Source organism: Miniopterus natalensis, chromosome 1 (assembly GCF_054644295.1).
Source record: "Miniopterus natalensis isolate mMinNat1 chromosome 1, mMinNat1.hap1, whole genome shotgun sequence".
Taxonomy (NCBI): Eukaryota; Metazoa; Chordata; class Mammalia; order Chiroptera; family Miniopteridae; genus Miniopterus; species Miniopterus natalensis.
The window spans coordinates 36813458-36831014 of NC_142081.1; the positions used below are offsets into that span (position 1 = coordinate 36813458).

Here is a 17557-nt window from a genome sequence, read left to right on the forward strand (position 1 = left end):
AGACTGTAGCAAAATTTACTGTATGAATATTTTTTGAATTGTAATGATCATATGAGGGAGACAAGGAAGCAGAGGAGGACCTGAGAAAGGACACTACCCAATTGTAGTACAGTGTGAAGAGCACTTATAAACATAGATTCTTACATAATACTTAGTAAACTAAGTACTTTAAAACTCTTAAAATCAGTTTTATAAACCCCTGAAATATCATAAAATTCTGAAAGGATTGCTTTGGAAAACAACACATACTAGCACTTTCACAGGTCCTCCCCCAGGCAGTGGGGCCAGGATTTGGTAGTTGGTGCTAAAAGAAAACCCTTGATTGCATTGTTGCCCTGGGACTGTGCCAAGGGCACCTGTCACTCAGTGGCAGAGAGAAAAGAAAAAAAAAAGAAAAAAAGAACACATAATCCATTCAAGACGGAAGTGGAGTTGAGAAAGAATGGGTAATTTTTTATATTTATCACAGGAAATGTTTTTCTGTGCTTATTAAAGAATGTAATTTTGTAGGCAAAATTATATTTTATGGCTCTTTTTGATGTTGAGATATAGTTGTATTTTTATTGGTATGAGATGTTTTCCTAAATATGAGACAGTGCCCATCAGTGAAACCATTCTAAACACATCCAGGCACGGATGTCAACAGTTACAATACCCTTTAATGCTTGGTATGGTAGAGGTGTGCGGGAGAAATAGTAGGAAGGCCTAGGACCTTCGGGAGGGTATCATCAGCCCTCCCCGTCAATGATGGGAAGGGGGAACAAAAGTTTGCCTCGGAACAAGTTTGTTGAGGTGGTGGTTCTCAAACTTGTCCCTACATTGGAATCACCTGGGGGCTTTCAAAAACTGTTAATGCCTGTGCCCCGGGCATGTGATTTAATTGGCCTGGGACATGACCTGACTTGGGAGTGTTTTCAAGATCCCCAGATTATTCTAAGTGGAGACACATGTGGGAACCATGGGTTATGGTACCTCAGGTAAAAGTCACAGAATGAGCAAGTACACGGAGGCACTTTTAAATCACAATGGCCATAGCCTCATTTTGTAATTCAAGAGGCTTAACCCTTGGTAGGTGATATGTATGCATTTTGGTGAAAGGAACACAATTATATAGAAAATGAAGAGGTGTGAACAGCTATAATTCACATTCTTTTACAAGTATTTTCTGAAGACAGGAACAGCATGTTGAAAATTAAGGTTTCTTCAATGTATTAGAAGAAAAACTTTAGTTCTTTCTCATCTCTTATATATAGTTCAGGGTTATTTGGGACTTGGAGTATGATTTAATGCTGAAATATAAGTTCTAGTCAGAGAGAAAGAAGTAATTTGACATACTGACTTTTAAAGAATAGTTTCCCAAAATTAAGTACTGTTCATCATTTTGGCTGACAATCATAATAAAGAAATTAGGGTTGCCTTTGCAAGTTTGGCTCAGTAGTTAGAGCACTGGCCTGCAGACTGAAGGGTCTCAGGTTCGATTACAGTCAAGGGCACATACCTCGGCTGTAGGCTCAATTGATCTCTTGATCTCTCTCTCTCAGCAACCAATCGATGTTTCTCTCTCTCTCTCTCTCTCTCTCTCTCTCTCCCTCTCCCTCCGTCTCTCCTTCCCTCCCTCCCACTCTCTCTCTGAAAAGCAATGGAAAAAATATCCTCAGTGAGGATTAAAAAACAAACAAGAAAATTAGTGTTCTTTTTCTTTTTTGGTTATTGCTGAAATTCACTTAAAAGAACAAAACAATACATTTTAAAGATATCAAAATAAATAAGTCCTATTCTAAGGTCTTAAATGTCCATTTAGCTAATGTATGGTACTTTGAAAGACAAAATAATTGCATGTGGAAACTTAATAGTGCAGTGATGAAGTCCTGGTTTTTCACTGCCTAACATTTAAAGTGTACTTTTTATTATTCTCAGTTGGTATATTGCTGTGTTCTGTAAAATAAAAACACAGAAAGAGATTTTAATGGTGAAGATAAATCAGGAGAATTGATTATCAGTCATTTAATCCAGCTGTCTCATTACTATGTAGCATGAACCCCTAACCAGGAATACAAATAATTACTTTGTAGGGCCAGCGCAGCACAGGGATTAATATTATGTAGCACCCTAACTCTGGAAGGTCTACCTTTACCCAAATTAGGGACACAAAGTTGAAAAAATTAAATTCTCCCTTGGCCATCACTCTTTGAGATAATACTTAAAAATAGGATAACTTGATTATCCTATTTTTGTTTGGTTTGAATACAGCATGCAAAATTTACTAAAGGCATTTTTAGAGCTATTTTCTTTCCCTTCTATTATAATTTTAGTGTCACCACAAATATCACATTCCAGCTCCTTGAAGGCTTGAATACTGCAGACAAAAAGTTTGATAAGACAGGATGGGCCGGGCCAGGCCCTCCGCTCTGGAGAAGCGGTTCTAAATGGTGCTGCTAAGGCGTGAGCCGCACAGGGCGGGAGAATCCAGCCAGAGACCTGCACTAAGGCCTTGGTGTGGAAAGGTGTGGTGTCGCACGCAAGTGCTAGGTTGAGGCAGACTGCTGCTAACCCTGACGTAGTGAGGAATTTAGCGTGAAAATAGCGCGGCTGCCTTACACACAGGGCCTCACTTTATAGGAAAGAAGACTGAGGACAGGTAAAAGGGTCCTCGTACAGGAAAATGTCTAGTAGAAGGGATGAGACAAGGGGTAGACCCCTGACAGTATAAAACTTGAGGATGTGAGCCCTTTGTGGGTTTATACAAAGGGCCACAGAGGTCCCAGAGTGGTTTTCCAGCTCGGATGCCTTGGGGAGATAGACCAGAAAGGAAAGGAAGTGGGAATCTGAAGATAAACTGGTTAGTCTGAGTAAGGCCTCAGGCACTCTAATCATCTTTATCTGATGATAATGCTCTAGGAGAAAACACTTCCAAACACAAACAATAACATTCATGTCAGTGAAATTCTCTTCGGTATTTTATGACATCTTATCCATTTGTACCTTAAACACACTGAACTAGAACGGGAAGGGGGGATGTGAACATCCATCCTCCAGAGTGCAGGCTTACAGCCTGGCCCACATGGCTTTCTTGAGAATAACAGTAAATTTCCATTTATAAAGAGGGTTTATGAAATCCCTGTTCTGTCTTAATTTGGTTACCTTGAGTAGATTGTAACATAACAAACATACACTTAAGCTTGTTTTCAGCTGCTTGAAAAAGAACCATGAGTAAAAGTGCAAATAAGAGAGGCTAGTTCTGGAATTTCACAGGAAGTTTATTGAGGCTATGGGGCTCTGTTGGTGGGGTCTCCCAGGGACACCCCACCCATCGCTGGTTGTTGGGAGTTTGGGTGTAACACAAGATCCCGACATGCTGATTATATTAACTAATTGGATAAAAGGGGGAAAATACTTATGAACACCACATTAGATCCCTGTTTTGCTCTCACTTGATCCTAGGTCAGAAACAAAATCCTCATTCACTCTTGCTTGGCTTGGCTGTGGAACCAAATGCCAGAAAATCTTAAGAGACTCTTCTATAGGCAAGGCAGTGGTTACATTTCCCTTTTAAGGGTAGCCTAATATACTACTCTTAGCCTAAACAGAATTCTTAGGCTCTAGTTCTTTGAAGAAAGAACACTGGTAATTAGACCATGGAGTTTGATTTAGAAATCAAGGGTTGTGAGATTGTTCTCAAAGGACCTCAGCCCCAGATGTTTAGTTTTGACAGATAGGCCTGGAGACAAAAGTGCTGGGTGGGAGCACTCTACATCTAGCTTTGAAGATAAACTGGGGCAGGTGGGAGGTAAGGCCTCCTTAAGCATGCTTTCTTTTAAAAATGTTATTATGTATTTGTGATTCATATATGATTGAGACAAACATTCTATGTGATCTCTTGAGCAGAAATACAGAATCAGCAAATCAGTGATTTTCTGTTTGGCCAACAGTTCTATATTGGATAATAATTTTTGCCATTTATACCCTAATTTCTTTTTTTTAAGTCCTCACCCAAGAATACTGTTTCCATTGCTTTTCAGACAGAGTGGAAGGGAGAGAGAGAGAGAGAGGAACATTGATATGAGAGAGACACATTGATTGGTTGCCTCCTGCATGTGCCCAGACCAGGACTGAGTACAATGCCCTTGATTAGAATCGAACCCGAGACCCTTCAGTCCACAGGTGGATGCTCTAACCACTGAGCCAAACCAGCTAGGGCTACCCTAACTTCTTAAATTAGGGTAGATCTCTAATACATGATAATTTTATGTATATATAGACTTAATATGACATACAAATCAAAATAAAATATTTTATTGTCACATTACTTATTTTTTCATAGCACTTTTCACTACCTGAAACTGTTTGTGAACATGTTTACTTGTTTGTCAACTGTCTCTCCCTCTGGAGTTTAAGCTTCACATGAGCACAGACCCAATCACTCTAACTGCCATGTTCCCCAGCATCTAGAACAGCGTCTGGTACATATTTGTTAAATGAACTAACCCCATAAATTACGTTTAGGTAAGGGGTGTGTGTGTGTGTGAACAAGCACAATGAGGATGGGGTGGAGAAAAGAGAGAGGCACTGAGGTGACAGTGAGAAAGGATTAACATTTTTTGAGGTGCCTCTTAGACATCCCAAGTGATAATGAGAAGAAGTGATCTATCCCTTTGAACGGGTTACATATATCAGCCAATTCCTATAATGTTGATATTTAAAGTATAAATATATGACATAATTATCAATATTCTGTATCTATTGATATTCCTTAATGTATGTTTGATTTCTCTTTGCAGCCTTCCCCCTACCTTTAACTACTCACCCCACAGCCTTTTGAGATACTAAGAAGACTGTTAGAGGGATTTCACTAGAACAGTTAATCAGTTATGGAATTCCTTGCCAAGCATTTTGATGAGATACCCTTGGGAACAGAGTGGTTTGATTTGATGGAGAGGAAAATAGGTGGCCTCACATCCATTTGCTCAGTGCCCCCACCTCCGTGTGAAGTTTAGCTGAACCTTGTGTCGTCCGGAGCTGCTCCAGCTATGAACATGTGGACTGGAAACTGCTCTGTCCGCCACGTTTGGCCCTTCTACCTCTCCCACCAGAGCCGTTTTTTGACCTTGGGTCTTTCAGTCACCAAAACGCTCCCAGTTCTTTCAGTTTATTAGCTGATTTGGGCTCCCCTTATTTCCTTTTGCATTTAATACCTGGGCTGACCATTTTGAATATAGTCTCCTTCCTAGCCTCATGTCCTGTATTTCCTTGACCTAATGCAGTTTCTTAACAATCTCCAAAATTCATGTCGATGCAATTGACATTTTATTGCATTTTGCTTTAAAGTTATGAAGGATGACTAAAGAAAATCAAATAAAGCAGTTGATCAGTCACATCCCCAAACAACAGTCTGCCACAGGGGAGTACTCAGGGATGCTTGTCAACCTTTTATTCAGTCCTCCTAGGCTCCTTTCCCCTTTCACTACAGTGAATGTTCAGATTTTTTATAAGTATATTTTTAATTGATTTCATAGAGAGGAAGGGAATGTGCCCTGGCTGGGAATCGAACCACAATCTCCTGGATGCTAGGCCACGGCCGCCAGCCGACCGTTCAGGTTTGTAAGGCCTCTTCAGTATCCTCACCCAGCTCCGAACCCCTGCCGCTCTCGAGGGCCCGCCCAGCTTCACTCTTCGGTGGTCACTGGTCTAAAAGGCTTATCGGTCTTACCCTCTTTGAATCCTTGCAACAGCCCTTTGAGGGAGTGACTGTCGTTATTTGTGGTTTACAGATGCCCAAGATCTTAGAGAATCTAAGTGGTGGCTTGTGGATCTGAACTTGAAATCTGACTCCAGCCTCACGCTCTTTCTCCTTACACTGTCTTGCTCCTGGCCAAAGTTGATACGGCATCTTCTCAGTAGGGCTTTAGCCCTCTCCATGGCCAAACCTCTGTGTATCTCCCTCTCAGGCCATTCTCTCCTGACTCTTCTCAGTTGATCTCCTCCTTCCAAAGCTCTGTGTCCTCAGCCCCACTGGCTGTTGAAGGGCCTTTTCTAGTATTCACTTATTCATTTAGCAAATATTTCTTAAGTGCCTATTGTGTCTCAGGTTTGGGGATACAGAGGTAAACAAGACCTAGCCTCCCATCCTGGAGCTTAAATTCTAATTATCCATTCTGTCTCTTAAGTATTCAATATCTAGCAGTCTCCCCGTCCCTTCTTTCCATCTACAGAATGTTGAGGTCACCGTACATTTCACGCTACCTCTAGCACCCACCCTGACGAGGCACCTGGTACGTGTTTGACGGATGGATAAATGATTTCAGATCAAGGTTTGAAAGTTTGTCCTTAGTCTTCTTTCTGAAAAGTAGCCACTTCGGGTGGGCTTTAGCTCGTACACCTTTTTGTCTGAGCAGACCTGGGGAGGTTCTGAAAACCAGCTCTGCCATTATTGACTGACTAGTTCACGTTAGCTGAAATGTGTTCCCACCAAAGTGATCTCAAACTGGTACCTACAGTGCAAGCCCTGTAACCTACGATTGTGGAAAGAAAGACACGTGACCTTATTAAAGGAATTTCAGCATTTTGAAGGGGGGAAATATTTGCGAGACAAGGTACTCTTTAAATCCATATTTTGCCCCATCTAATCTAGTGGTTCTCAAAGGGAGGGTGATTTGTCCCTAAAGGAACATTTTGCCATGTCTGGAGACACGTTTGGTTGTCACAGCTGTCTGGGGAAAGGTGGGAGGGGGGCACACAATACTACTGGTGTCTAGTGGATAGAGCCTAGGGATGCTGCTAAATATCCTACAGTGCAGGGCATCTCATAGCAAAGAGTTATTGCCTCCAGTTGAGAACCACTGGTCTAAAGGGAGAACTTCACTGGAATAGTAGGTGCCCTGTGAGTTAGGTTAAAGGGAGGGTGTCATCTGGGGATGCTGGCTGAGCCTGCTGAAGGCCTGTTGGAAAGAGTTGCTGAAGGTGAAGGATCATTTGGGACCTATGAAGTGAGGTATCTGGACTCACTCCATCTGCTCTACCCCTACTTTCACCTGGATCTTTTTGTTGGTCCCAAGACACTTGATGCACATTTTCTGTCTTCCTGTATCACCTGGGAAAAGTAAATAGCTTAGACCTTTTATCTGACAAAAGCATTTTTTGCATTAGTGTAATTCCTGCCTCTGGCTATAAAACCTCTGTGTGGTAGAACACATCCTCTTTGTCAACAGAGGGATTGCAACATGTGTCTTTGTCCAAATTAAACCATAGTGAAGCTGAAGAAAGTTAGACACACTAAAGCTTTTCACTAAGTCAGTGAAGAATCAACTTATTGAACTAAGATTAGTCTTAAACAAGAACTCTATTAATAAAGCATAACTGTATAATTTAACCAGTCATCATTAGCTCTCACAATGAATAAGAATTGTAATTACTTTAAAAATTTGCTAAATTTTATTTTTAAGTAGCATAGTAGAAATGTTTCATTTTTAATCCTCACCTGAGGATATTTTTTCCATTGCTTTTCAGAGAGAATGGAAGGGAAACAGAGAGAGAGAAACATCGATGTGAAAGAGACACACCACTCAGTTCACTCACCCCAACTAGGGCCAGGGAAGGGCCAGGGATGGAGCCTGCAACCGAGGTACGTGCCCTTGGCCGGAATCAAACCCAGGACCTTTCAGCCCGCAGGCTGACGCTCCAACCACCAAGCCAAACCGGCCAGGGCATAGAAATGTATTCAGCAGATTAAACAATGTGTGTTTTAAGCTCCTGCCAAACATGTAGAGGTAAATTTTGAAAGAATTGTTAGGGCAATCAAAAATTATTTGCATAAATCATATTTATCACATCCATATTGAGTAAAGCTGTTTCTTTATTGGTATACTTCCATTATTCGTATCATTAGCATTTATGATATAGAATGTATATGTATATATTCAAATATGTACAAATTCTCATGAAAGCAAAATCCAAGAAGAATAACAATAAAAAGTACATCATTAAGCTTCCTTTGCCTCTATAACTTGTTTCCTAAGCCCATTTCTTTTACCAATTACTTTTTCTACCTCTGAGATTTTCTAAATAAAAGTTCTCTTATTTAAAAAAAGTACATCATTAAGCAGCTTTTTCAAGCATTGCCTAATTTCCACTTAGACTTATTAGCTGATTTCTTTTAGGTAGTGGCTTCCAAACATGTAAACGCATCAGAACCGTTTCAGAACTGGTGACAGGGCTGGGAATCTCAAACTGAAATAACAGAAACAAACTCCAAATGATTCTGACACCCACTTGTGACCATATGGGTAGTTGCTCTATTTTTTCTTTTTTAAGCCTCATCAGAGGATATTTTTTCCATTGCTTTTCAGAGAGTGGGAGCAGGGGGGGAGAGAGAGAGAAGGAGACACATCTATTGGTTGCCTCCAGCACATGCCCCAACCATGCCCGGGGACTGAGCCTGCAACCCAGGTACGTGCCCTTGACTGGAATCAAACCTCAGACCCTTCAGTCCACTGGCCGAGCCTCTAACCACTGAGCAAACCAGCTAGTGCTGTAGTTGCTCTATTAATGCTTATGCTAAAGTAAGATAAAAATGAAGAGGCCAGATTAAAGATACTTTTGAAATGTTTAATTTGAGCCCCCAAAATGCTTTAGGTACTGTAACTCTACCATCTCCTTCCAATGAATAAGGGGGGGGGGGGGGCACTAGCTGGTTTGGCTCAGTGGTTAGAATGTCAGCCCGTGGACTGAAGGGTCCCTGGCCCTGGTCGGGGTGCATGGGGAGGCAACCAATTGATGTGACTCTCTGACATCGATGTCTCTCTCTCTCTCTCTCTCTCTCTCTCCCACTCTCTCTGAAAAGCAATGGAAAAAAATATCCTCCAGTGAGGATTAAAAAAATAATAATAATAAAATGTGATTAGTAATCTCTTTATCATAATAGGACATTGATGTCAGTGTCCCATTCCAATTATGGAAGGGTTGCTTATTTTTAATTTTCTGTGATATGAATGTAGTAACTAAAACTGTGATTATTAATTTGGGCAATAAGCCATTGGACTAAAGATAAAGCAATGGCACCTACCAGTCTTAGTGAAAAACATAATTGCATCTAGTTCTCAGAAACTCCTACATCTATCCAATAGTGTATAAATGAATCACAGTCTTGCCATTTCCATAAATATGCTGGAGGGCAGCCCTGAGAAAAGGGGATATATACTGAACAGGGTGTGTAAGCATCCCAATTTTACTTCCTATTTCATAGCTTTGCTCTTTGGATGCTGCCTAATAAACATCTGTATATTTCACCCCCACAGCACTGGCCCATTTAGGGCTTTGGAAAGTGACACCTCATAGATAAATACTAGGTTGCATGAATAGGTATGATTTTGTTCTGTGAATGACAAGTGACTTCAAAAGAGGGTTTCCAGGGATGCAATGCACTTAAAATAATGACAGTTGATTGTTTATTGATCATTTACTGTTTTATGCACTGTGCCACGTGTTTTAGTGTACTATCTTATTTAAACATAATAGCCACCCTGTGCGATAGGTACCATCATAATTCTTATTTTTACAAACAAAGAAACCAAGGCATAGATAACTTACCCAGATTTAAATAGCCCACTAATACTGGAGCTTCTAAATAGTTAAAAGAAAAATAACCAATAGAAATGTCACATGAAAATAATGCAAACACCAAGATTTAATTAAATTTTTTCAAATCTGACATTAGTGTGTCCAGTTTTTTAGTGGAGTGTCTGGTTTTCTGATACAAGGTCTGGTATCAGAATAGTACTTAGAGAAGTACCCAAGATATGTGCCCACTCAAACTGATTCAAACCCTATTTGTATATGGGACAGGAAGGGCTGGGAATACAATTCTCAGCCATTTCCGATGGGTAGATGTATTAAAAAATAATTATAAAGAATAACATGAGGTTATTTGTCAAGAAGGCGTCAGTAGGGCAGTTGCTTGATGACACCCCTTCCACTCTGAAAGCTTAAGCTTGCCTGTGTTTTAAATTGATCAGACTAAAGGAAGAATGACCAAAGCTCTCGAGTAAGGTGCTACACCCCCCTGCATCTGTCAGCGAACAGCTTTCCCCCTTCCAGCTTCCAGTTACTTTATTTGAGCCATACACACGGCATAAAGGAGAGAGTTGGACAGTTCAGGTTATTTATGGGGAAGCAGTCGCTAGAATCCCCTTCCCCTTTAGTCTCTGTTTTTGTTTACCATTGCTAGAGCCGGGTTGTAAAATCTAGCATGCGACAGGAGCCTCCTCCTGTGTCAGCTGTGGCTCCGGGAGCAGTGGCTGTCAGCCATGAGAGCCTCCACGAGGAATTCGAACAATGCAGAGCCACCCGCAGCTGGAGGCTCCCAGTCTGAGCGGGGTGGCAGGGACCTAGTTACTATTCCCACTGGCACTGAAGATTGGGCACCACGCTGTCTCACTCAGCACCTTACCCGAGCAAAGAATTTGGCAAACTTTTTATTTCTTCAATCGAGAATTCCCTATTACTTCTGCAACTTGGAGAATTTAACTAAATGTCCTTGAGTTTCAAGGAAAGCCAGCCATTAAAATCTTTTAGGAGATTTGGGGAGAAATGAGTTAAATTGGAATGATCTTTTAAAACTTAGCTGGATTTACAGATTACATTCATGAAGATATAAAGATATCAGCTTGTCTCCTGAATTTTATCTTTATCCTTACCTGACATTGCCCCCACTGTTAGTAATTCCTACTTCAAAATAAAATCCCTTTAGCTCTGGGACTTGCTATGCTAATTAACAAGAAGAAAATGTTTTCCATGTTCTCCATTTCCCTTTCGGGATGTTCGTTTTTTAGTTACACAGCATTGCAAGTGTGTGTGGCAGAGCAAAATGTGGTTACTAATTGTGCTGTTCTGCGCTGATAACGTGCCATTTGCTTTATGTCAGCCACCCCCCCCCCCAGCAACTATTTCTAGCCAGTGGGATCACTCTTATGTGTTACTCTTCAAAAAAATATTTTTGCAAAAGTATGTTTCTAAAATAATGACACATATTTAACATCATTTATTTACGTACTAAACGAGGACACATCAATTATAGAGTAAAAAGAGTTTTTAACGGATTTTGATTTAATGGCTGCTATTTAAAATGTTATCCTTCCCCTTAAATAGGAGACATAGTCCAATAAATAAAATTTCCTGCTGATTATTTTAAAGAAAAACAAAAATTTATTTTTTAATGTAAAGTACAATTACTATGTGTTTAAAATGTTTATGAATGTGGGCAGATAGTTCAGAACGAATCTGGCCTTTTTCTCCTACAGTTGCCTCAGTCTTATTTCTCAGTCGTCTTGGGGAGGGGGCTCTCCTTCCCCCGAGGTCATCCTTCTCCTAGAGCACAACCAGGACGTATGAAACAACTACCGCTGACCCTTGAACAACATGGGGATTAGTGGCACCAACCCTCTGGCATTTGAAAATCCACGTGTAACTTTTGAGCCCCCCAAAACTTGACTCCAGTAAGGGACTTGAGCAGCCATGGTATTTGGTATCCACAGGGTGTCCTAGAACCAGCCCCGTGAGGCTAGCGAGGGCAGACTGTATGGAAAACGGTGCGGAACAACGCATCCTGGACTCCCTGCCCCACGGGAAAGGAGTATCTTGAAACAACGAGAGACCTTCCAGGGATCACATCCCACACTCTGGCCTTTTCCCTCTAGATTTTATCTTTAAACTGGACATTCATATCTGAGCCGCATTTTTTGCAGTTTTTAAACTACAGGCATTATCTCTTTTGCCTCACAGAAACAGTTCGGGGACTTCCTGAAATATCTTCAACACAAGAGAGCATTTCACTTGGCTGCTTCTTCAGAGCTGCCCAGAACAGGCCACCAGCACAGAGCCAGACAGGGAGACAGTCAGCCTTAGACAAATTTGATGAATTAAAGCAATTTAGTCAGCGGTAGAGCAGAATAGTACTCTAGGGAAGAAATGATCAGGAGAAGTGAAGCAGGGATCGCCGCCTGCCTGCCTCACTTATTCCGCAAATGTGAACGTAAATAGGTCAGAGTGAAGGGCTAGGTTCATACCAAATGAACTTTTCTATTGTATTCTTTGCAGGAAAAAGATGTTTTCCTAGATAACAAATTTGGAGAAGATCCATTGTAGCTGCTTTATTGAGTAGTTACTATGTGTGAGGAATTCTCCTGAGTGCCTTCCAAGTATCTTTTCATTTAGCTCCTGAGCCTCCCACAAACCTGTGAAGTAGGTAGCATTCTTTATTTTCTCTTTGTAATCACTTAGAAAAGACGAGGTAACTGAGTCATACAGAAGTCCCTCGTCCTAAGATCTTCCCCCCCCCCCAACTTTATTGGTATATAATTGACAGATAACATTGTATAAGTGTGATGATTTGACACACATACAGTGAAATGTTTCCCACAATAGGATTAGTTAACACATCTATTCCTGCCTAAGTTCTAAAGCCAGGACTCAAACCCAAACAATCCGCAGAGAACCCAGGGTGGGGCAAAAGTAGATTTACAGTTGTTCATATGGAAAATAATATGATAATTAATAAATAATAATACAAGAATAAGTTCTGTTTCCCATACCCACAAATGTAAACCTACTTTTGCTTCACCCTGCATGTTCTTGACAACTAAATACTATGCCTTGTGATAATATTTACTTAAGATATTAAAGGAAATGAGAGCATTTAAATTTTTTTCTAAATAAATTTGTTTAAAAATTGAGTAACCAGAAGCTTTTGCTGGTTATACGCCAAAGGCTTTGTTTGCCAGTAGCTGGGCCCATGTAGTTCGGAGTGGCTCTCGTCCACGCGCAGGGCCACGCCAGACTCTGCCTGCGTGGTACTGGAAAAGGCCCGAAGCTTAACACCAAACACTGCTCAGGAGCCTCTGGGGGAATAACAACTGGAAACTACACTCAGAATTTTAGAGCTGGAAGATAGATAATTTAATCTCACCTTTTCATTTTATAAATGAGAAAACTGATGCTTAGAGAGATTAAGCGACTACCAGGTTACACATAGCTACCTAGTGGCACAGCCAAACTCAAGCCCAGGCTTTCTGTCTGCTTTCTTTCAGTTACACCAAGCTGCCTCCAAATTCATGAGAGAGAAGTTCCATTTCCTTTCTCAGTGTTTTAAGAAATGTCAAAGCTAATACCCATGTATTTAAGTAAATTTATCTAAATTTATTATAGACATTGGTAAATGAAAATGCGTTCGGATTTCCCAAGAGTATGTGAGTTAGTTTCATGAGTTTTACATTTCCTACACAGGGCAGGCTCAGCAATTGAATTTTCCTGGGCTAAGAGCTCTGATGAAAGCCTTTACCTTGACAAATAATTGGTTTTGAGAATAGGGGAGAAAGATAATTCAGAGATATGATAAGCATTTATCCATTTACTCAAAGATGTATATGGCGTGCCTATGTGTTTTAGGCACCATGTTAGGTGTAGGTCATCCACAGATAATTAGAGCATCCTTCTTTCCTTTTAGGAATAATTTCCCCCTTTCTTTTCTATTAGAGAAAAGGATCTGATATATTCTTGCTGCTCTTAAATTAGGCTGGTGTCTCCCAAAATGTATTTATTAAGAGTGCTGCTTGTAGTATGCCACGTGGTTTTAGATGGTTTCAGATAAGCATTTAAAAAAGTAGTTATGTGTTCATTTCAATGTATTTCAGAAAAACCAAATCAGTTCACAAGCCCATAGTTAACAGATAGTATGGCTTATGACATGGCTAATCATGCTGGTGACACTCTTTATAACGACCATGTGAACTACAGGCATGATGTTCAGTCATGTTCTGTGAATCTTTCTACAACAACATTCAAAAGGATGATAATATGGGTTAATAGCATGGATTCTGCACGTACTGAACTTCTGTGTTCATCACGGCATTTTTTATAAAAAGAGCCCAAAGGTTGACTGTCATTTAGTATGTACAGTATAATGTGTAACTTTATTTTGCTAATCACACATAATGCCATTCTCTGTAAGGAACTCGTTTTTAGGTACACATGTTAGAAATGGATTAGTGTTATTATTATTTATATTGTTTGCTTTAAAATGTTTTATTTGGAAAATACAGTATTGCTTTTTATTAGAATTTTATGATTACCTTCTAATGGCAACTAATTATTCCCTTTTTCATTTTTAATTCAAAGATGTGCAACTGTGTTCGTATTGCAAACAGTAAATGTCAAAACTAATCAGTAAAAACAAGTCATGTTGAACTTATTTGTTTAATTAGATGGTTGAGCTTTTAGTTAGCATCTGCAGCCTCAAACTGTATCGCTGGGAAATAGATATTTTTGCTACATTAAAACTACTTCACACACCTACATCACTGCTTTGTAAAGTCTTTAAAAAAAAAAAAAATACTGGTAGAGGGGGAGAGAGTAACCAAAGAATTTATATGCATATATACAAACCCAAGGACATGGACAATGGTGGGAAGAGGGACTAGGGAGGGGGAGGGAACGGGGTGGAATGGGTCATTGGGGAGACAAAGGGACATCTGTAATATTTTGAACAATAATAAAATTTAAAAAAATAACAATAATAATAAATAATAAAAAATAAAAAAATACTGGCCCTGGCCGGGTAGCTAAGTTGGTTAGAGGGTCCTCTCGATACACCAAAGTTGTAGGTTCAATCTCCAGTCAGGGCACATACAAGAATCAACCAATGAATGCATAAATAAGTGAAACAACAAATTGATATTTCTCTCTCTCTCTAAACAAACAAACAAAACAACAACAAAAAACAAGTGCTAGGCTGTGAAGACTAGGCAAGGAATAAAGGCTATAATAGACAAAAGATAGCTAGGATCTCAGTTTTCCCAATTAAAATACCCTGGCAGTGTGATTTAAAAAATGAGACACAGAGAGAGAGAGACAAAGGAAAGAAAGAAGAAATAGCAAAGTCCTAAGCCCAATCTCCAGAAAGTTTGATTTAGTAGATTTGGGACTGATAAATCTGCATTAAAAAAACCTTTTCAGCAAAAAATTCAAACCTATGGGAAAATGTTGCAAAAATAAATAAATAAAAATCCCCATATATTCCATTACTTAGATTGAACAGTTATTAATATTTTGACATTTTTGCTTCATCTATTTGTGAAGTATTTTAAAGAAAATCCTAAACATCATGATATTTCACACTAAACATGTGGGTGTGCATCCTTAAATAAAAAATAGAATTTTGTGATATAACCAGAGAGCATTATCGCACCTGAGGAAATGAATAATAATTCCTTACCCTTCAAACTTTCCACTTTGCGAAATGGTCTATTGGAATCCAGGTCCAAACACATTCCACACGTTGCACTTAGTTATTATACAAGTTCATTTCATTAACATCTTTTGGAACATAGTTTGGGAAGTGCATATGTGCTATTATTATTGCTTTTAGTAATAATAATTTACAATAAGAATTTGTTCTAGCAAATACCTTGTAATCACTTTTGCTACTTTTTTCTCACTCTTAGATCTATGGTATAAAACTGGTATTTTTATTCCCATTCAAAGATAAGTGCTATTAAGTACATAATACGATCTGAGTAACAAGCTACTGCCAGAGACAGGATTTAACTTAAAGCCCTAAAATTTGAAGACTTAATTGGTAAAAATCCAAACAATCCCTAATTACCAGAATTTGTGTTGCCTGCTGTTAGAGAAAAAGTAAATTCAGAGTATATTACTCATATTCTCATCTCCTGTCCCCCCTCTTACCCACATTTCCAACCTAAACATGAACAACCCCTAACTTAATGCTCTAAGGGATAGAAGAACTAAAGGGAAATAGTGTCATTTCTCTTGAAACTAGATGTCCTAAACACGAGCTATCACTTTTTCTTTCATAATGACCATATAAACATTTGTGGGGGGAGGAATGGAGTGAGGGACACAGATCAAATATTCCTAAAGACAGAATTAAGGAGGCCTCCACGGTGAAACCTGTAAAGGCGTTTCTCTGAGAGGGTGCCTCCAAGTGCCCTGTAACTCCTTCTAAATGTCGCACTCCGCCTGTGCCTTGCTGTTATCGCCACCGCGCAGGGATGCTAGTGTGTGGTGGGCGGAATGACATCAGTAAAGACTCCACCTACCCAAGGGAAGCCGAATGATTACTCAAAAAATGTACCAGTTTAATTCTGGAACTTCTCGGTGGCTCACCCTGCATGGTAAAAACGTCTCTGTGGGTTTTCTCTGCACTATCTGGGCAAGCGCTCAGAATGAGCAATCTTTCCTCAGCAGGGAGAAATCAAAATGCCTTTCAACAAGGGAAAATACAACTCCTCATTTCTTCTAATGCTGCCAGTTGGGCTCTCAGTCCCCAGGGTTTGAACTTCGTATATGCCTTTGGCACTGAAGTGTGGAAATAGCAAAAGGCCTGCACCACAAGATACTTGTTGGAAGTATGATTTAGGCATAATAATGGACCATTATAAAACCTCATGGTTATATTTTCTCATTAGTCCACATTTACATGACCCCCCCCCCCAGTCATTACAGTCTTCCTCCTCTGTTTATTTCTTCTCAGTTGGCTTAGTGAAATAAAACTGGCTTCGAACTAGATGAGTGGGCTTGAATCCCAGCTTCGCTTACCATCTATGTGACCTTATGCGATTTCCCTAACCTTTCTGAGCCTTTACTTCTTTCTCTATGAAATTGTGACTATAAAACTTTCTCAAGGATTATGAGCATTTTATGATATGAAAATGCTTATCTCATAACCAGCATGTGGGAAGTTGGCAAAAGTTGGGTTCTTTGCTTTCTTCTCTTTCCTCTGCCTGCATCACTTATCACCCAATCCCATTGTTTTGGGAAGAAAATATAAAATAGACAACTTCTCTGAATTTGTTTGTTTTCTTTGAAATAACCTCATGGGCCATAAGAGACTTTCCTAAAGGGATCCGCTCAAATTTGCTGGAGCAGAGGAGGAGTTGTATAGGAGAAGCAGCTGGCCAATTGGCTGGAGGGAAAAGACCAAGCCTCTACCTCTGCCTACATAAAGTGATGGGTTATTATTAATTTTTTCTTTTCTTATTCTAATAGGCCAAAATGAGAAACAGCAGCTAGGCATTCCTTTTCTACTTGACATCAAAGGGCCTATTTCAAGTTGGTAAGTGGACTGTGGCAACTGTAGCATGCTCATGATACTACTTGAATGGGTATAATTAAAAAGACAATAGTAAGCGTTGGCAAAGACGTGGAGAAACTGGAGCCCTCTTACATTGCTGGTGGGAATGTAAAATATGTTTCACTTTGAAAAATAATTGGGCAGTTGCTTAAGAAGTTAAACCTATCATCCCATCCAGCAATTTTGCTCTTATTCTACTCATGTGGAAATGAAAACATATCCACACAAAGATGTATGTGAATGTTCATAGCAGCATTATTTATAATAGCAAAGACTGGAAACAATTCAAATGTCTATCAAGTGGTACGTAAACAATGGAATACTATTCAGCAATAAAAAGGAACAAACTAATGATACAAGCTACAACATGGTTGAAACTCAAGCATATTATGTTAAATGAATGAAACGAGAACCAAA

General features: G+C 39.7%; 1 non-coding gene across 1 annotated transcript; it reads left to right on the top strand.

Annotated features, from left to right (window-relative positions):
- The first annotated feature begins 248 nt into the window (after positions 1 to 248).
- On the top strand, positions 249 to 377 carry LOC148094086 (small nucleolar RNA SNORA30/SNORA37 family). The gene has a single exon (XR_015716510.1). It is a non-coding gene; the product is annotated as a small nucleolar RNA SNORA30/SNORA37 family (small nucleolar RNA).
- Positions 378 to 17557: the final 17180 nt, after the last annotated feature.